This window comes from Engystomops pustulosus, chromosome 11, assembly GCF_040894005.1.
Source record: "Engystomops pustulosus chromosome 11, aEngPut4.maternal, whole genome shotgun sequence".
Classification (NCBI taxonomy): Eukaryota; Metazoa; Chordata; class Amphibia; order Anura; family Leptodactylidae; genus Engystomops; species Engystomops pustulosus.
In genome coordinates, this window is record NC_092421.1 from 44,225,665 (window position 1) to 44,247,211 (window position 21,547).

Sequence of the window (21,547 nt, forward strand, 5' to 3'; positions counted from 1 at the left end):
TCTGCCTGATGTAAGCTCATGGCAGCAGAAGAAGTTTCAGGACACAGTGGGAAGGGGAAGTGTGCATGCACAGTGTAACAGCCTGTGAAGCTGCAGGACAAAGGAAATCTAATAACACCTGCACACCCTCCCCCCCAAGAGCCAATGTGGCTTGTTAGTGTCATTTTAAAAGAGGATTTTAGAAGAAAGAAGACGAGGGATAACAAATATAAGATTACCACAGTCACAGTGCATGGATCTTAGGTAAGTGTCCCTGGTTTTTCCATGTTTGATTTTGATGTCAGATTTCATTTAATATAAGAATGTACTAAATTGTCTGAAACTACAAACAAAATATAACACAGTCAACCTGCTAGATATATTTCCATAATGATATGCTAGGAATGGAACTGATAGGACATTGTTTACTTTGGGGAAGATATTATTTTATCAAGATGTAATTGCTCAGCCAAGAAAACAAATATCACAGACTTAGCGATGACATTTAGGATCCCAAACCAAATTGTGAACATCTGTGATCTGGATTGTTTTCTAGATGGGGATTAGGAGAAGCATGATAACCAAACAAATGCATTCAAGCTAGAAAAGAAGTGTTGTTTGTAACATAGTATGTCTCTGACAAGAAGGGAAATGCTCAGATTGCATGAAATTGAATACACAAGTAAAAATATAACTTTCTCAAGCAAAAAAAAAATGATACTGCTTGTGTTTTTTCCTGTCCTGTACTTCATTAATCCCTTAACGACCAGGCACTTTTTGCGTTTTCATTTTTCACTCCCCACCTTCAAAAATCCATAACTTTTCTATTTTTCCATGTAAGGAGCTGTATGAGGCCTTGCTTTCTGTGTAATAAATTGCACTTCATAATGATGGTATTTAGTTTTCCATGCTTTGTACTGGAAAGCTGGAAAAAAATTCCAAATGTAGTGAAATTGGTAAAATAATGTAATTGCAGAGTTTTCTTGTGGGTTTGGATTTTACCGCTTTCACTGAGTGACCCAAATGACACGTCTGCTTTATTCTTTAGATCAGTATGATCATGCAGATATTAAATATATAGAGGTTTTATCATGTTTGCATACATTTACAAAGACTAAAACCTCCTGTACAAAAAAAGAATTCTTCATTGGGTCATGGTCTGACACTAATAACTTTTTCATACTTCAGCGTGAAGGGCTGTGTGTGGTGTCATTTTTTTAAACTTTTGATGACTATTTTCTGTTACAGGGATAACCAATATTATATTTTAATAGACCTGACATTTTGGGATGCAGTAATAACTAACATGTTTTTTATTTATACTGTATATTTATATCAGTTCTAGGGAAAGGGGGGTGATTTAAATTTTTTTTTAATTTAATTGTTTTTTAAAACATTTTTTGTATTTTTTTTTTTTTTTAACCCTACTTTAACCCTAGGTTTTCTGACTGATCCTACCATGTACTACCATACTACATTATGACAATATATGGGGATTTTACACAACACATTTTATATTTACAAGCACATTCCAATACATTGTGTAAAAAGAGACACCCTCGTATCTTTGTGTGACCCAAGGCTGCCTCAGCAACAGATCACCACTCCGCGATGATTTCACGGGGAGTGACGATCTCAGACAACTTTTTAAAATGTGTCTCTCGTGGGTGTTCCGGTGGATGTTTGCTGCAATATGCAGCAAACACTCACTGGCTATGGAGAGGGCTCAGGCAGTGAGCCCTCTCCAATCACCTGCAGTCAATGCATGACATGCTACTATGTGATGTGTTGGTAAGGGGTTAAACAAATTCTGCTTACCGGTTAATATTAAAAATAAAATCAAGCTACTCCATTCCATAGAGATGAGTATTGCAGTCTGTACAAAGTGTGTATATGGAGGCTCCATGAGCTTACATCTTTACTCTGAGATGGTAGGATTAACCCCTTCACTTTCAGCTAGTTCTTTGAAAGGTTGACACTCACAGTTATGTAACAGGACAGGAAAGAGACCCGTCTTCAATCTTCACAAACTACCCTGTTTCCCCGAAAATAAGACAGTGTCTTATATTAATTTTTGCTCCTAATGAGGCACTTGGTCTTATTTTCAGGGGATGTCTTATTTTTCCATTAACAAGAATTTACATTTGTCATTGAACAAAAAATCAACTTCTCTAACATTCCTATAACTCTCCAAACTCATGCTGTATTTCTTGTGGCTCCATTTCTATTAGAATCATTGCCCCCAGTCTCTCATGTTTAGTAAAAGCACTTTCCATAAATTACCCTTCTTATCCTGGTAGTTGCTGGTATCACATTTGCAGCACAACAGTCAGTGATTTTATACCATGAATTCTTTCCCATGTCACAACCTTGTGCAGCATCTAAAATATTTACTAATACTAATGTACGGTGTGGGCGTGGGGGGAGCTGCTGCAATGGCGGCCGCTGGGTCTTATTTTCAGGGGAGGCCTTATATTTCTAAGCCTGAACAAAATTGTACTAGGTCTTATTTTCGGGGGATGTCTTATTTTAGGGGAAACAGGGTAAGCAGAATTTCTAAATGAAATAGTTGCCGGTTTGCCCAAGACTATATATAATTCAGAACATTTATCACAGCTTGTACATCTGAAAACTGTTGCTGCTGATTAACAAGATTTATCAGTTGGCTGTAGACACCTGATAGGGGGTAAGGGGGTAACATCATGTAGCACCAGCGTATATTAAATGTGGCCCATTATGTAACAAATTGATTGTCACACACTAGAAAATTTAGAATGGTCATTTTGAGTTTATTTGAAAACTGAACCAACATATATTAAAGTCATGGCCAAAAGTTTTGAGAATGATACAAATGTTAATTTTTGCAAAGTCTACTGCATCCTATTTTATCATGGTAATTTGCATATAGTCCAATTATATAGTTGCAATTAATTGAAAAGTCAATATTTGCCTAGAAAATGAACTTTTTCCCCAAAAACACATTTCAGCTTTATTGCAGGATGCCTTAGGCCCCTTCCACACTAGCGAGTGTGATGCGATGAACTCGCATCACACTCGCAACGCAAGCTGCCGGGAACGCACGGCCCGAACGCTGCACCGCGGGAGTGAACTCAGCATGTCAGTTCACTCCCGCCGTGCAGCGTTCGGGCCGTGCGTTCCCGGCAGCTTGCGTTGCGAGTGTGATGCGAGTTCATCGCATCACACTCGCTAGTGTGAAAGGGGCCTTAATAAGAGCAGCTAACATCGTTTCAGTGATTGCTCCATTAAATCAAGTTTGGGTGTTGATGAGGACAGAGTTTGAGATGAATCTGTCATGATTAAGTAAGAATCACACCACTGGACACTTTAAAAGGAGGCTGGTGCTTAGCATCAATATTTCGCATCTGTTAACATAGGTTTGGGTCAGGGCTGGGCTGGAGATGAATCTGTCATGATTAAGTAAGAACCACACCACTGGACACTTTGGTGTGCTTGGCATCATTGTTTCTCTTCTGTCTGTAAAGAAACACATGCAGTCATCATTGCACTGCACAAAACTGGCCTAACAGGGAAGAGCATCGCAGCTAGAAAGATTGCACCTCAGTCAACAATCTATCGCATCATCAAGGAATTCGAGGAGAGTGGTTCCATTGTTGCCAAAAAGGCTCCAGGGTGCCCAAGAAGGGCCTGCAAGCAAAAGGACCGTCTCTTAAAAGTGTTTCAGCTTTGGGATCGGGCTACCAGCAGTGCAGAGCTTGCTCAGCAATGGCAGCAGGCAGGTGTGAGTGCATCTGTGAGTGCAGGTGTGAGGGCAGCAAAGAAGCCACTTCTCTCCAGAAAAAAACATCAGGGACAGACTGATATTCTGCAAAAGGTACAGGGAGTGGACTGCTGAGGACTGGACCTTTCCGATTGTTTGGAACATCTGGAAAACAGCTTGTTCGGAATAGACAAGGTGAGCGATACCACCAGTCTTGTCTCATGCCAACTGTAAAGCATCCTGCAGCCATTCATGTGTTGGGCTGCTTCTCAGCCAAGGGAATCAGCTCTCCCACAGTCTTGCCTAAAAACACATCCATGAATAAAGAATGGTATCATAGTATCATAGTTTATACGGTTGAAAAAAGACACTTGTCCATCAAGTTCAACCAAGGAAGGGAAGGGATTGCATGAAGAAGGGGTTTAGGGGAAACAATTCTACATAAAATAACCATCAATGTTATTTCGGTGTAAAAAGGCATCTAGACTAGAGATGAGCGAACAAACTCGTCCGAGCTTGATGCTCATTCGAGCATTAGCGTACTCGAAACTGCTCGTTGCTCGGATGAATACTTCGCCCGCTCGAGAAAATGGCATCTCCCGCCGTTTTGCTTTTTGCCGGCCAGAAACAGAGCCAATCACAAGCCAGGAGACTCTGCACTCCACCCAGCATGACGTGGTACCCTTACACATCGATAGCAGTGGTTGGCTGGCCAGATCAGGTGACCCTGGAATAGACTAGCCCCTGCCCGCGCTGCTCGGATCATTCTGTGTCTGGATGCCGCTAGGGAGAGAGCTGCTGCTGGTCAGGGAAAGCGTTAGGGTGTTCTATTAGAATAGTGTTAGGCAGGAGTGATTCAACAAGAACCCAACAGCCCTTCTTAGGGCTACAATAACGTTATACATTTTTTTTTTTTATTTGCTTGTGGCTGGGCTTGCTGGCACTAGTAGTGCAGCTAGTACCATATTGTGAGGAATTTGCAGGGGGACTTGCTACCGTTGTGTTTAGCTCTTAGTGACACACATATCCACCTCAAACACCAAAGTGGGACAATTTATTAGGGGTTTGATTAGAATTAGGCAGAGTCTGCTGATTTATTTATTTTTTTACCTTTATTTCATTTTATAGCTCAAACTCATCTTGCAAAGCAGTGTGCTTTCATTGTAGGCTACAAAATAGCCATAGGAGAACCCCAATGGCTTACTTAGGCCTACAATAGCGTTATATTTTCCTTTTTTTTGTTTGCTTGTGGCTGGGCTTGCTGGCATCAGTAGTGCAGCTAGTACCATAATGTGAGGAATTTGCTGGGAGACCTGCGACCGTTGTGTTTAGCTCTTAGTGACACGCATATCCACCTCAAACACCGAAGTGGGACAATTTATTAGGGGTTTGATTAGAATTAGGCAGAGTCTGCTGATTTATTTTTTTTTTATACCTTTATTTCATTTTATAGGTCAAAGTCATCAGGCACAGCACAAAATCCAGTTAAGTGCTGTCAGTGTAGGTTAGAAACTAGCCATAGCAATAGGATAGCATCGTTTTGTTAAAAGAAAAATAAAAATAAAAAAAATAAACACAGGTAAAAAAAAAAATTAAAAGTTTGCACTTTAATTTGGAAAATTTTTAACCCGAGGGCTAGGGGTAGAGGACGAGGGCGTGGACGTGGGCGTCCAACTACTGAAGGGGTCAGAGGCTGTGGTCCTGGGCGGGTTGAGACACCACCTGCTGATGGGGGAGCAGGGGAACGCCGCAGAGCTACACTCCCTAGGTTCATCATGTCTCAAGTTACTGGGACTTGCGTAAGAGCAGTGTTGAGGCCAGAACAGTGCAAAGAGGTGATGTCGTGGATTGCGGACAATGCTTCTAGCCATTTGTCCAACAGTCAGTCTTCCACGCAGTCCACCCATGTCACCGAAATCGGCACTCCTCCAGCTCCTCCACCTCAGCCTGCTTCCCCCCAGTCTGCCCCCTCCCAGCAAAATTTGGCATTTGAACCGGCATACTCTGAGGAACTGTTTTCTGGACCCTTCCCACAGTCACAAACCACTTGTCTGGTTGCTGCTGAGCAATTTTCCGATGCCCAGGTTTTCCACCAGTCGCAGTCTGTGGGTGATGATGACATTATTGACGTAGTGGAAGAAGTGTGTAAAGAGGTGTCGGACGATGAGGAGACACGGTTGTCAGACAGTGGTGAAGTTGTTGTCAGGGCAGGAAGTCCGAGCGGGGAGCAGACTGAGGGATCGGAGGATGATGAGGTGACAGACCCAAGCTGGGTTGATAGGCCGGGTGAACACAGTGCTTCTGAGATGGAGGCGAGTCCTATAGCAGAACAGGTTGGAAGAGGCAGTGGTGGGGCCAGACGGAGAGGCAGGGCCAGAGCTGGTGCATCAGCACCAAATGTTGCCCGTAGTCAAGCTCCCGTGGCGAGGGCTAGATTTTCAGAAGTCTGGAGGTTGTTTAAAGAAACACCGGATGACCGACGGACTGTGGTGTGCAACCTTTGCCAAACCAGGATCAGCAGGGGTTCCACCACTACTAGCTTAACTACCACCAGTATGCGCAGGCATATGAATGCTAAACACCCCACTCAATGGCACCAAGCCCGTTCACCTCCGGCCGGGCACACCACTGCTCCTTCCCCTGTGTCATCTGCTAGTCAGCCCCCTGCCCAGGACCACGGCCCAAACACCTCCCGTGCGAAAACCCCATCTTCGTCTCCACGATCCTCCACAGCATCCACCAGCGTTCAGCTCTCCATACCCCAGATGCTGGAGCGCAAAAGGAAGTATAGCGCAACCCACCCACACGCCCAAGCCCTCAACGTCCACATCTCCAAGTTGCTTAGCCTGGAGATGCTGCCCTATAGGCTGGTAGAGACCGAGGCCTTTCGAAACCTCATGGCGGCGGCCACCCTTCGGTATTCGGTCCCCAGCCGCCACTACTTTTCCCGATGTGCCATCCCAGCCTTGCACAAGCACGTGTCAGAGAACATCATCCGTGCCCTGACCAACGCCGTTTCTGACAAGGTCCACCGGACCACGGACACGTGGACGAGTGCTGCCGGGCAGGGCCACTATATATCGCTGACGGCACATTGGGTTAACTTGGTGGAGGCTGGGACCGAGTCTGACCCTGGGGCTGCTCATATACTGCCGATGCCAAGGATTGCGGGGCCTACCTCGGTCCAGGTCTCAAAGGCCTACTATGCCTCCTCCTCCTCCCACCACTCCTCCACCTCCTCCTCCTCCGAATTACCATCCATGGGCATGGCGCCATCAGTCGGTAGCTCTAGGCACAGCAGCAGTACCATTGCTAAGCGACAGCAGGCGGTGCTCAAACTGCTGAGCCTAGGCGATAAAAGGCACACTGCCCAAGAGCTATTACAGGGCATCACGGCGCAGACTGATCTGTGGCTTGCACCGCTGAACCTGAAGCCAGGCATGGTTGTGTGTGACAACGGCCGTAACCTGGTGGCGGCTCTGCAACTCGGCAGACTGACACATGTGCCATGCCTGGCCCATGTGTTAAATCTCATAGTTCAGCGTTTCCTCAAGACATAACCCAATCTGTCTGATTTGCTCACGAAGGTGCGCCGCATCTGTGCGCATTTCAGGAAGTCCAGCACAGATGCTGCCACTCTCAGGGCAGCGCAGCGCCGCCTCCAACTGCCCGCTCACCGACTGTTGTGCGACGTGCCCTCGAGGTGGAATTCAACATTAACCATGTTATCCAGAGTTTACCAGCAGCGCAGAGCGATTGTAGACTGCCAGATGTCAACTTCCACCAGAACTGGTAGTCAGGTCAGTCAGCTTCCTCAAGTCTACAATGAGGAGTGGACGTGGATGTCTGATATCTGTCAGGTGCTGAGTAACTTTGAGGAGTCAACACAGATGGTCAGTGGCGATGCCGCCATCATCAGCCTCACCATCCCGCTGCTTGGCCTGTTGAAAAACTCTCTGGTCAGCATGAAGTCGGAAGCTTTGCGCTCGTCACAAGAGACGGGGGAAGAAGATTCCCTTGTTGATAGCCAAAGCACCTTCCGGTCTGTTTCTCAGCGCATATCGGAGGAGGTGGAGGAGGATGAGGTGGAAGAGGAGGAGAATGTTGGCGAGACAGAAGAGGGGACCATTGTTCAGTCCTTCACTGTTCAGCGTGTATGGGCAGAAGAAGAGGAGTTGGAGGAGTTGGAGGAGGAGGAAATGGGCAGTCAGGCCAGTGAGGGGAGTGAATTCTTGCGCGTTGGGACTCTGGCACATATGGCAGATTTCATGCTAGGCTGCCTATCCCGTGACCCTCGCGTTCAAAGAATTTATTCCAGCACCGATTACTGGGTATTCACTCTCCTGGACCCACGGTACAAGCAAAATCTTTCCACTCTCATCCCTGGAGAGGAAAGGAGTGTGAGAATGCATGAATACCAGCAGGCCCTGGTGCACAAGCTGAAACAGTATTTCCCTTCTGACAGCGCTAGCGGCAGAGGGCGTACTTCTGCGGGACAAGTAGCGAGGGAGAGTAGGCGAGCAGGCAGCTTTTCCAGCACTGGCAGGGGTACGCTTTACAAGGCCTTTGCCAGTTTTATGTCACCCCAGCAAGACACTGTCACCTGTCCCCAGTCTCGGCAGAGTAGGGCTGATCTTTACAGAAAGATGGTGAGGGAGTACGTAGCTGACCATATCATCGTCCTAAATGATCACACAGCTCCCTGCAACTACTGGGTTTCAAAGCTGGACATGTGGCATGAACTGGCGCTGTACGCCTTGGAGGTTCTTGCCTGCCCTGCCGCTAGCGTGTTGTCCGAGCGGGTTTTCAGTGCAGCTGGTGGCATCATCACCGATAAGCGTACACGCCTGTTGAATGACAGCGCTGACAGGCTGACGCTTATCAAGATGAATAAAGCCTGGATTTCTCCGGATTTTCATTCTCCACCAGGTGAAAGAAGCTCAACCTGAATAATGTATGCACTCCTCCTCCTCATTGTCCTCCTTCTCCTCCTCTTTGTACACTAAAGCATAGGAAAGTGGCTATTTTTTGCCAGGGCCAAATGGCTCTAGCTATAGTACTCTATGTATTTAATTTTTCTGGAGGGCCACCTACCCGGTCCTCTGTTTTAAGCAATTTTTGGGAGTGCCACATACAGGCACTCAATCTATTTAATTTTTCTGGAGGAACACCTACCTGCTCCTCTGGTTTGAAAACTTTTTTCGACTGCCACATACAGGCACTATCCAAATTAAATTGTCTCCATAGCATCCTCCACATGTCGTCTTTTTAGCTGGCTCCAAACGTTGTCTCCATTGCTACCTCCACACATCATCGCCATAGCTGCCTCCAAAAGTTGTCCATATAGCTGCCTCCATACATTGTCTCCTTATCAAGCGAACTGTGTCAGGCAGAATTTTGGGTTGTTTTCATGGATTCCACATCAAACTTGTTAACTTTGTCGCCACCCTGCTGTGTAATCCACAAAATATACTGGCAAACTTTTATCATTTACTAATATTATTTCAGCGCTTCTTGCGCATTTGTTTACATTCCCCTCACCCGCCATATCCTAAACTTATAAGAACGCTACTACACTTGATCTTATACAAAAGGTTCTTAGAAGTGCTGTTTGGGGAGTAGCCTAGAGACAGGGGCTTGGATTGGCGAAAGCTCGCCTGGCAGCGGAGCGCCAGCTCCATCTCAGGATCCAACTAACATAGTTTTAACTGCAGCACCTTTAATCTACTACTAGTTCACTGCCTCCATACATCATCCCCTTATCAAACGAGCTGTGTCGGGCAGAATTTTGGGTTGTTTTCATGGCTTCCACATCAAACTTGTTAACTTTGTCGCCACCCTGCTGTGTAATCCACAAAATATACTGGCAAACTTTTATCATTTACCAATATTATTTCAGCGCTTCTTGCGCATCTGTTTACATTCCCCTCACCCGCCATATCCTAAAATTATAAGAACGCTAGTACACTTGATCTTGTACAAAAGGTTCTTAGAAGTGCTGTTTGGGGAGTAGCCTAGAGACAGGGGCTTGGATTGGCGAAAGCTCGCCTGGCAGCAGAGCGCCAGCTCCATCTCAATATCCAACTAACATAGTTTTAACGGCAGCACCTTTAATCTACTACTAGTTCACTGCCTCCATACATCGTCCCCTTATCAAACGAGCTGTGTCAGGCAGAATTTTCAGGTGTTTCACCAGATACATAGTGGAACTCGGCCCATCTGTCGCCGCCATGCTGGAGACCTGAAGTTGAAATCATAGCAGCGCAATATGAATGCCCCATACTGTCGCTCTTAATCATGGAAGTTGTCTCCATGGCTGCCTCCACATGTCGTCCCCTTATCAAAAGAGCTGTGTCAGGCTCATTTTTAGGGTGTTTCACCAGATATATTATGGAACTTGGTCACTATGTCGCCACCATGCTGTGTTATCGACTAAATATACCGTCAACCTTTTGTTCACATAGGAAATCATTTCACCTCCTTTGGTGAAACCTGAGTCCATTTAGGGTATGTCGCCATGAGACTCTCTAGCCTGCCACTGCTGCCACTGCCTCTGCATGCCGTCCCCTATAGTGTCAGGGTCAATTATTGCATGTTTTAGATGCTATCTAGCCTCATTCGGTCACTCTGTCATGGCCATGCTGTTGCCCATAATTTTTACATAATGGTGCGATTAAGCAGCCTCAGAGGCATCCATGCATGCTGCCCCTGCTGTTTCCTGTCCATTTCCATGGTGTTTCCATCCTTTTCTGAGGTTCCCAGGTGTTTGGCCAAGCTTCCCTGTGCAGAGCTTTGGTCCCCTTGAAAAATGCTCGAGTCTCCCATTGACTTCAATGGGGCTCGTTATTCGAGACGAGCACTCGAGCATCGGGAAAAGTTTGTCTCAAATAACGAGTACCAGAGCATTTTAGTGCTTGCTCATCTCTAATCTAGACCCTTCTTGAAGCTCTCTGCTGTCCCTGCTATGACCAGCGCCTGAGGCAGGCTATTCCACAGTTCTCATAGTGAAAAAGCTCTGTCGCCTCCGATGATTAAACCTTGCTTTCTCCAAACGAAGACAGTGCCCCCTCATCTTTTGATTTGATTTAATCTGAAACAACTTACCACCATATTTTTGTATAGACCATTCATATATTTATATAAATTGATCATGTCGCCTCATAGTCGACTCTTTTACAGACTAATTAAATCTAGTTGTTTTAATCTTTCCTCATAACTAAGACCCTCCATACCCCTTATCATTTTTGTTGCTCTACGTTGAACCCTCTCCAGCTCCAGGGCATCCTTTTTATGGACTGGTGCCCAGAACTGGACAGCATATTCCAGGTGAGGCTGAACCAATGCCTTGTACAGTGATAATATTACATCCGTAATCACGAGAGTACATACCACTTTTGATACATTGCAAGATCCTACTGGCTTTAGAGGCATCTGATTGACATTGCATGCTGCTATTAAATTTATGATCTACTAGTACCCCCAGGTCCTTCTCAACAAGGGACTCTCCCAGATTTTCTCCCCCAAGGACATATTTTGCCTTTGGATTATTATCCCCAGGTGCATAATCTTACATTTATCCACATTAAACCTTATTTTCCAGGTGGATGACCAAAAATTCAGTTTGTCCAAGTCACCCTGCAGCCTATGAACATCCTCCATAGATTGTATTACACTACACAGCTTGATGTCATCTGCAAAAATAGACAGTGCTATTAATTGCTACCTCTATATCATTAATAAATATATTAAATAGTAGTGGGCCAAGCACAGAAGCCTGGGGTACACCACACATAACTGGTGACCATTCTGAGTAGGAATCATTGACCACAACTCTCTGGAGATCCTTCAGCCAGTTCTGAATCCAATTGCAAATGATTTCTGCCAAACCAATAGCCCTACTTTTACTCATCAGGATGTCTATGAGGGACAGTATCAAATGCCTTTGCAAAGTCCAAGAACACAATATCCACAGCTGCTCCTCCATTCAGGCATCTGCTCACCTCTTCATAGAAGCAGATCAGGTTAGTTTGACAACCCATAGTAAACCCATGCTTGCTGTCACTTATTATACTATTTGATGGCACATACTCTTTTGTATAGTCTTTTACTAACCCTTCCAATATTTTCCCCAAAATGGATGTTAATCTTACAGGCCTGTAATGCCTGGTGAAGTTCTAGAGGACTTTTTATATATTGGCACCAAATTTGCCTTGCGCCAGTCACTTGGCACCACACCAGACATTATGGAATCCTTGAAGATTTTCGACAGCGGTACAGCAATAACAAAACTGAGTTCTTTAAGAACTCTGGGGTGTAACCCATCTGGTCCAGGAGCCTTGTACACATTGATTTTATTGAGCTTAGATTGGATCATGTCTACATTCAGCCAGTCTAGTATATTACAGGGTGCATGACCCGCACTGGCACCACCCACGTCAGAAATTCTTTCTTCTATCGTATAAACGGAGCTAAAAAACCTATTAAGTATCTCCGCCTTCTCTTGGTCTCCAGTCACCGATGCCCCATTTTCAGAATAAAGGGGTCCAACCTGCTCTGACCCATTTTTTTTGCATTGATATACTTAAAAACTTTCTTGGGATTTGTTTTGCTATCTTTAGCCACCTGTCTTTCATTTTGTATTTTGGCTGATTTTATTTCCCTTTTACAGATTTTGGTAACTAATTTGTAAGTATTGAAAGCCTCAGGTGACCCGCCAAATTTATATTTTTTGAATGCCCTTTTTTTCCTCAATAATTGCTCTTTTAACTGTAGCTGTAGGCCATGCAAGGTGTAATCTAGCCCGTCTATACTTGCTATCTATTGGAATAAATTTAGAAGTATAAAAACTCAGGATAGATTTGAATTTCTCCCATTTAACATTAGTGTCATCATTTGACAAAATCTGATCCCAGTCTATATCCTGTATTGCAGCCCTGAATTTCTGGAAATTAGCCCTCTTAAAATTCAAAGTTTTTGATTTTCCCACATGTTTCTGATTTTTACAGTTTAAGAGGAAAATAATTATATTATGATCGCTGTTCCCAAGGGGTTCCCGAACACTGACATTTTGGACAATCTCCTCATTGTTAGAAATCACAAGGTCCAACAATGTGTCACCTCTTGTGGGAATTTTCTACAAGCTTCACCATAAAATTATCCTGCAGAAAGTTGATAAAATAAGTCTCCCATTATCACTACGGTCCCCTCCTGTGCAGCCCGCTCTGTTTATATAGGTGAACCTCTAGTTCCTTTAGAGATGTTAGGGGGTCTATGTATTAGACCACTGTCTCCTCCCCCGATCCTAGTTTAAATACTCTGCCACCCCTGCTAGGATCTTCTCCCCCAGCACAGCAGCCCCCCTTCTATTTATGTGTAAGTTATCTGTGGAAAACAGCTTGTACCCTGATGAAAAGTCACCCCAGTGCTCTTGGAACCCAAATCCCTCTGCTCTACACCAGGATCTGAGCCATGCATTTAACTCCCTGAGCTCCCACTGTCTGCTCTGTGTAGCACATGATACAGGTAGAATTCCAGAGAATAATACCTTGGAGGATCTTTCCTTCAGCTTTGAACCTTATTCTTTAAAATTATTCTTCAGGTTCCTCCACCTGCCATCTTTTCTGTCATTGGTACCAACATGGACCACGACAGCTGGGTCATCCCCAGCCCCTCACAGTAATTTATCCACCCATTCCACCACATGCCGAACCCTGGCACCAGGAAGACAGCAAACCATTCGAGTCCCCTACAACCACTAGCTGCCTTGGCTTACGTGCACTACCATCCACCCTACTACTAGCTGGTCTGCTCCGCCAACTGTTAGGGAGAGCAGGATCTGCTAGGGCTGCTATTTCTGACACTGACGTCCTTACATCATTGCACAATCTTGCAATTTTCTTCGGATGTTCAGAATCAGAGTTGGCCTTCCTTTTCTTTGACCCCTTTGTACCCCCTCTATTTACATGTGGTCCAAAGTTACCCCTCAGAAAGAAGGGAGAGAGGGCACTAATACAGTCAAAAATGTTTGTCATAAAATATCATAATCTTTATTAATGCCATAATACATGATAAAATTCAGAAGCCATGAAAACAAATTAGTGGCCTCAATGTTGAGGATATCCACAAGATACAGCACAGTACTGGGTGTTAAAACACAGAGAACAAAAGGGTGGTCTAAAACCGGGTAGAGTGGAGATAATCCATATGTATATGCAATATAATAGACTAGGCAATCGAAGGAATGAACCCTATTCAAACTGTCTAATGTATGCAGTGTGTGCACAGCGTGAAGATAGTCGCTGGAGTGTGCATAAATTACACCAGGTCCTCCCCTCTATTTACAGTAACCCATCTACCCACCTGTCCGTGCTGTTTTTCCTCTCCACCCGTCACTTCTATTCCGCTTATTGCTTGCTCAGTGAGAAGCATACTCCTCTCAAGATTGTCGATTGCTTGCAGACGTACCATATCTTCCTCCAGATCTCTAACATGAGCTTCCACTAGAAAAATATGGCCACATCTGTTACAGCGGTATTCACCCAGGAACTCCTGCTCCAGCAGTGTATACATGCATCAGAGTGTGCACTGGAACATACCACCAATCTTGCTAGTCATATCCTAGTAACAAAACTGTGACGAGTATATAAATCAAATGATATTAAATGTAGTTTACTTACAGTTCTGTGGACTTCTCTTTTTCAAACTCCACTCTTTTCAACTCCACTTATGCTCAAAAGCCACTTAGAACCACAAGCCAAAATTGAGCAAGCTCCAGAATGTCCTCAAAGAGCAACTTCTCCCAACGGTCCAAAAGCAGTTTGGTGATCAACAATGCCTTTTCCAGCATTATGGAGCGCCTTGCCATAAAGCAAAGGTGATAACTAAATTTCTCCATGGGCTGGAATTTCCCCAGATCTTAAACCCATTGAGAACTTGTGGTCAATCATCAAGAGACGGGTAGACAAACAAAAACCAACAAATTGTGAAATGCAAGCATTGATTGTGCAACAATGGACTGTTATCAGTCAGGTTTGGTCCAGAAGTTGATTGAGAGCATGCCAGGGAGAATTGCAGAGGTCCTGAAGAAGAAGGGTCAACACTGCAAATATTCTAACTCATTCTAACTGTCAATAAAAGCTTTTGTTACTCATAATATGAATGCACTTGTATTTGTGTATGTGATAAAAACGTCTGACAAACACACATAACAGCCAGAGGGCAACAGATCATGTGCAAATATAATATTTGTGTCATTCTCAAAACTTTTGGCTATGACTACACACATTACAAAATATCATTTTCTAGATTAATATTTTCTCTATAATAGATTTTATGCCTCTTTGGAATAAGGAGGATGAAGCATGCAGATAGACAGGTCAGTCAATTCTTATAATAAAATCCACGCGTGACGTGGACTTTTGTATTAGAAGGTTTTTGTATTAATCAGTTTTTGCTTCTGTATTATCCATGGTGGGATTTCCACAATGAAAATGACATAGCAGATCAGACCCTGGCCTAAGGATGAACCCTTCTTATTATACTCCCATTCATTTATAATAGAATCCTGTTTAGGTTAAAAACAAAATGCATGAAAACTGCAGCAGTTATGAGGTCAATCTGAAAAAACGTAGACTTTCAGAAGCCCCAAACACACATTCAACTGATAAGCGCTTTATTATCATATGGATGTGGACTAGACACAGTTTGCATAAAGAAGAAGGGACTTTGCATCATACTATATATAACATTAATATTCAGGGTCTATCTCCTGCATTGTGTTTGGTCTATTAAATCCAGCGAGCACATGCTCCATCATTCACAGAATGACCGTGAGGCTTCAGGTCTCAGTAGGCCCCTGGGCGACAGAGTATCAGTGGGTCCCTTTTGGTAAACTCCCATGGTGGCATTAAAAATTCAGAAACTAAAACAGTTTCCCTGTTCCCTAAAATATTCCCTAGTTTATCATACCAAACAGGTAAACAAATAAGTAAACAAAAAATAAAGTATACATGTCATTTGGGGCACTCATTGAAAGCCGGGAAATCCAAGCCCACAAGAAAATGGTGCAAATGCATTTTTTTTACCAATTTCAGTACATTTGGAATTTTTTTCCCGCTTCCCAGCACATGGCATGGATTACTAAATACCGTCACTATGAAGTGCAATTTGATACACAGAAAACAAGCCCTCATACAGCTCCTTAAAAGGAAAAATAAAAAAGTTAGATTTTTGAAGGTGGGGAACGAAAAATGAAAATGCAAAAACAAAAAATGGCCTGGTCCTTAGGGGTTAAAGGAAAGCTCGGCTGAGACAATGAAACTATCAAACAGTAGTATAACACTGGAGTCCAGTATCAACTTCTGATCGGGCCCCCATATAACTAAACTCACAATGCCACCTCCATCCTGCGCGTTACATTTAAGAATACACATGTATACAATGTATACAATAGTGGATTATAACGTAGGTTGTTTGGGCGCTACCTTCTCGGAGGACACATGGCCATCCAAACCACCCAATTTTATGCTGAGAAAATCATGCGCATATAAAATCCACCATGTGGACGCCAGACTCGCTAGTTGGCGTCCACATGGTGGATTTTATATGCGCATGATTTTATTCTATTTTGTGAGTATGTTTTAATAAAACAAATTCCATATATTTGAACATACTACCCTATCTGCTGCTTAATCTCTTCTATAGTAGTTGTACACTATTTGGCTACAGTATGCAAGAAAACATTTGTATTTTCCCACCTCTCTCATGGTTACACCTTATTATAGACAACGCCAGACTAAGTTCCCGCTTTCTAAAGCTCACCTACCTAACAAAGAGTTCAAGAATGTTTTAATTTCCAGATTTTTCTGTATCTCGGCTTAATCAATCATAAGATGAAAAGGAAAAAGAAGTCTAATACATGGAGTGACTAGCTTGAAACGTATAGAACTTATAGGGGGTTTCTACCCTTTTTATTTACTTTTTAATGTTCCATCTATATAGCCTATCAATGTTTCGTCTATATATCCTATCTAACAGCTGATTGGTACTTGCTCCCGGCCATTCACAGAGGATGGAGCCAGAAGCATTGGTCTTCATCAGCACTGTAATGACTGTGCCAAGTTACTGTTGAGTCACTTCCCATTGAGCTGTAAGAGAGCTAGGTTTACAGCACCTGAACAGCCACTGTACAAGTAGACACCTACAACTGATTTTTGCTCCTTCATTGTTTAGTGAGAAACCAGCAGTGGGTAGAGAAGAGCTCAGCAGCAAGAAGTAATGGCAGGGATGGATCCTACGCTGTATGAATTTTATAACCCCCTACAAGTTTGAAATTCACACCCTACATATGGTACTACTACAATCAAGCTTCTTGGCCGTGTCCCTTCTGCTTGCTTTCAATCTGCAGTTTCAGGACCTTCAGGGGTCCTGAAACGGCTCTTGTGTACATATGTATTGAGAGCAGGAACAGCTTCATAGGTGAAGGTCTTCCTCAGTATAAGATTTGGTGGGTAGTATGGGGGGGCCGGGGGACCCCTAGAATTCTTGGGCCCCAGGCTACCACCTAAAACACATATATTATATTCCACTACTGAGTCTGAGTGGTGGCATTTTAAACTTGAAAGCATTTCTAAAAATGTATTTGTGGCTAGAAAGATTTTATTTCACTATGTTTGTTTCTTTTTCAAATATTGTACACTTTTAATAATTTCCATCCACTTTAAAATTGGTCTAATCAATAAAATACAAAACATTTCAGATAACACCATTGTACAAGCCAAATAAATGTTGATAAAGGGCCACTGCTCACTACTTAGGAACTGTGTTAACCTCATTTTTATCAACCCTTTTGTTTCTGCAGTACATTCTAACACATTGCAGAGTAGGGTCACAAATAGAGATGAGCGAACATGCTCGTCCGAGCTTGATGCTCGGTCGAGCATTAGGGTACTCGAAACTGCTCGTTACTCGGACGAATACTTCGCCCGCTCGAGAAAATGGCAGCTCCCGCCGTTTTGCTTTTTGGCGGCCAGAAACAGAGCCAATCACAAGCCAGGAGACTCTGCACTCCACCCAGCATGACGTGGTACCCTTACACGTCGATAGCAGTGGTTGGCTGGCCAGATCAGGTGACCCTGGGATAGACTAGCCGCTGGCCGCGCTGCTCGGATCATTCTGTCTCTGGATGCCGCTAGGGAGAGAGCTGCTGCTGGTCAGGGAAAGCGTTAGGGTGTTCTATTAGCTTACTGTTAGGCAGGAGTGATTCTCAAAGAACCCAACAGCCCTTCTTAGGGCTACAATAACGTTCTACTTTTTTTATTTTAATTTGCATCTTTTACCATTTTGTGAGGAATTAGCAGGGGGACTTGCTACCGTTGTGTTTAGCTCTTAGTGGCACACATATCCATAGCAAAGACCGAAGTGGGAAAATTCAGTAGGGGTTGGATTTCTATTAGGCAATAACTCAGTGTCATCTCATCTGGCATAGTAGTGTGCTTCCTTTGATACTTGGCTAGAAAATAGCCATAGGAGAATACAAACAGCTTCTTGAAGCCTACAGTAGCGTTCTATATATTTGATTTCTGGTTGATCTGCTGGTGGCTGTAGTTTCTGCAGTGCATGTACTTGCCAATTCTGAGCAATTTGTAGTGAGACTTGCGACCGCTGTGTTCTGCGCTTAGTGGCGCACATATCCATAGCAAAGGCCGAAGTGGCAAAATTCAGTAGGGGTTGGATTTCTATTAGGCAATAACTCAGTGTCATCTCATCTGGCATAGTAGTGTGCTTCCTTTGATACTTGGCTAGAAAATAGCCATAGCAATAGGATAGGATTGTTTGGTTTTAAAAACTCAAAAAAAAACAAAAAACACAAAAAAAAAAAAAAAACACAAAAAAACACCAAAAAAAACAAAAAGAAGTAAAAAAAAAAAAAAAGTTATAACTCTCATTTTAAAAATGTTTAACCCGAGGGCTAGGGGTAGAGGACGAGGGCGGGGACGTGGGCGTCCAACTACTGCAGGGGTCAGAGGCCGTGGTCCTGGGCGGGGTGAGACACCACCTGCTGATGAGGGAGCAGGGGAACGCCGCAGAGCTACACTCCCTAGGTTCATGTCTGAAGTTACTGGGACTCGTGGTAGAGCACTGTTGAGGCCAGAACAGTGCGAACAGGTGATGTCGTGGATTGCTGACAATGCTTCGAGCAATTTGTCCACCACCAGTCAGTCTTCCACGCAGTCCACCCATGTCACCGAAATCCCCACTCCTCCAGCTCCTGCACCTCAGCCTCCTCCCCCCCAGTCTGCCCCCTCCCAGGAAAATTTGGCATTTGAACCGGCATACTCTGAGGAACTGTTTTCTGGACCCTTCCCACAGTCACAAACCACTTGTCCGGTTGCTGCTGAGCAATTTTCCGATGCCCAGGTTTTCCACCAGTCACAGTCTGTGGGTGATGATGACCTTCTTGACGTAGTGGAAGTGTGTAAAGAGGTGTCCGACGATGAGGAGACACGGTTGTCAGACAGTGGGGAAGTTGTTGTCAGGGCAGGAAGTCCGAGGAGGGAGCAGACTGAGGGATCGGAGGATGATGAGGTGACAGACCCAAGCTGGGTTGAGAGGCCGGGTGAACACAGTGCTTCTGAGACGGAGGAGAGTCCTCGACCTGAACAGGTTGGAAGAGGCAGTGGTGGGGCCAGACGGAGAGGCAGGGCCAGAGCTGGTGCATCAGCGCCACTGTCAACTAGTGAAGCTCCCGTGGTGAGGGCTCTTGCGGCGAGGGCTAGATCTTCAGAAGTGTGGAGGTTCTTTAAGGAAACACCGGATGACCGACGGACTGTGGTGTGCAACATTTGCCAAACCAGGCTCAGCAGGGGTTCCACCACTACTAGCTTAACTACCACCAGTATGCGCAGGCATATGAATGCTAAGCACCCCACTCAGTGGCAACAAGCCCGTTCACCTCCGGCCGTGCACACCACTGCTCCTTCCCCTGTGTCAGCTGCTAGTCAGCCCCCTGCCCAGGACCCTGGCACAAAAACCCCATCGTCGCCTCCACGATCCTCCACAGCATCCACCAGCGTTCAGCTCTCCATACCCCAGACGCTGGAGCGGAAACGCAAATATAGTGCAACCCACCCGCACGCCCAAGCCCTTAATGTGCACATCTCCAGATTGCTTAGCCTGGAGATGCTGCCCTATAGGCTAGTAGAGACCGAGGCCTTTCGCAACCTCATGGCGGCGGCCGCCCCTCGGTATTCGGTCCACACTGACCATGTTATCCAGAGTTTACCAGCAGCGCAGAGCGATTGTAGACTGCCAGATGTCAACTTCCACCAGAACTGGTAGTCAGGTCAGTCAGCTTCCTCAAGTCTACAATGAGGAGTGGACGTGGATGTCTGATATCTGTCAGGTGCTGAGTAACTTTGAGGAGTCAACACAGATGGTCAGTGGCGATGCCGCCATCATCAGCCTCACCATCCCGCTGCTTGGCCTGTTGAAAAACTCTCTGGTCAGCATGAAGTCGGAAGCTTTGCGCTCGTCACAAGAGACGGGGGAAGAATATTCCCTTGTTGATAGCCAAAGCACCCTGAGGTCTGTTTCTCAGCGCATATCGGAGGAGGTGGAGGTGGAGGAGGATGAGGAGGAAGAGGAGGAGAATGTTGGCGAGACACAAGAGGGGACCATTGTTGAGTCCTTCACTGTTCAGCGTGTATGGGCAGAAGAAGAGGAGTTGGAGGAGTTGGAGGAGGAGGAAATGGACAGTCAGGCCAGTGAGGGGAGTGAATTCTTACGCGTTGGTACTCTGGCGCATATGGCAGATTTCATGCTAGGCTGCCTATCCCGTGACCCTCGCGTTCAAAGAATTTATTCCAGCACCGATTACTGGGTGTTCACTCTCCTGGACCCACGGTACAAGCAAAATCTTCCCACTCTCATCCCTGGAGAGGAAAGGAGTGTGAGAATGCATGAATACCAGCAGGCCCTGGTGCACAAGCTGAAACAGTATTTCCCTTCTGACAGCGCTAGCGGCAGAGTGCGTAGTTCTGCGGGACAAGTAGCGAGGGAGAGTAGGCGAGCAGGCAGCTTGTCCAGCACTGGCAAGGGTACGCTTTACAAGGCTTTTGCCAGCTTTATGTCACCCCAGCAAGACACTGTCACCTGTCCCCAGTCTCGGCAGAGTAGGGCTGATCTTTACAGAAAGATGGTGAGGGAGTACGTAGCTGACCATACCATCGTCCTAAATGATCACACAGCTCCCTACAACTACTGGGTTTCAAAGCTGGACATGTGGCACGAACTGGCGCTGTACGCCTTGGAGGTTCTTGCCTGCCCTGCCGCTAGCGTCTTGTCCGAGCGGGTTTTCAGTGCAGCTGGTGGCATCATCACCGATAAGCGTACACGCCTGTCGACTGACAGCGCTGACAGGCTGACGCTTATTAAAATGAATAAAGGCTGGATTTCTCAGAATTTCCAATCTCCACCAGGTGAAGGAAGCTCAACCTGAATAATTGATCCACTCCTCCTCCTCCTCCTCATTTTCCTCCTTCTCCTCCTCTTTGTACAGTAAAGCAGAGGAAAATGGCTATTTTTTGACAGGGCCCACTGGCTCTTGCTATAGTACTTCATGCATTTAATTTTTCTGGAGGGCCACCTACCCGGTCCTCTGTTTGAAACAATTTTTGTGAGTGCCACATACAGGCACTCAATCTATTCCATTTTTCTGGAGGGCCACCTACCCGGTCCTCTGTTTTAAAAAATTTTTGGGACTGCCACATACAGGCACTCAATCTATTCCATTTTACTGCAGGGCCACCTACCTGCTCCTCTGGTTTGAAC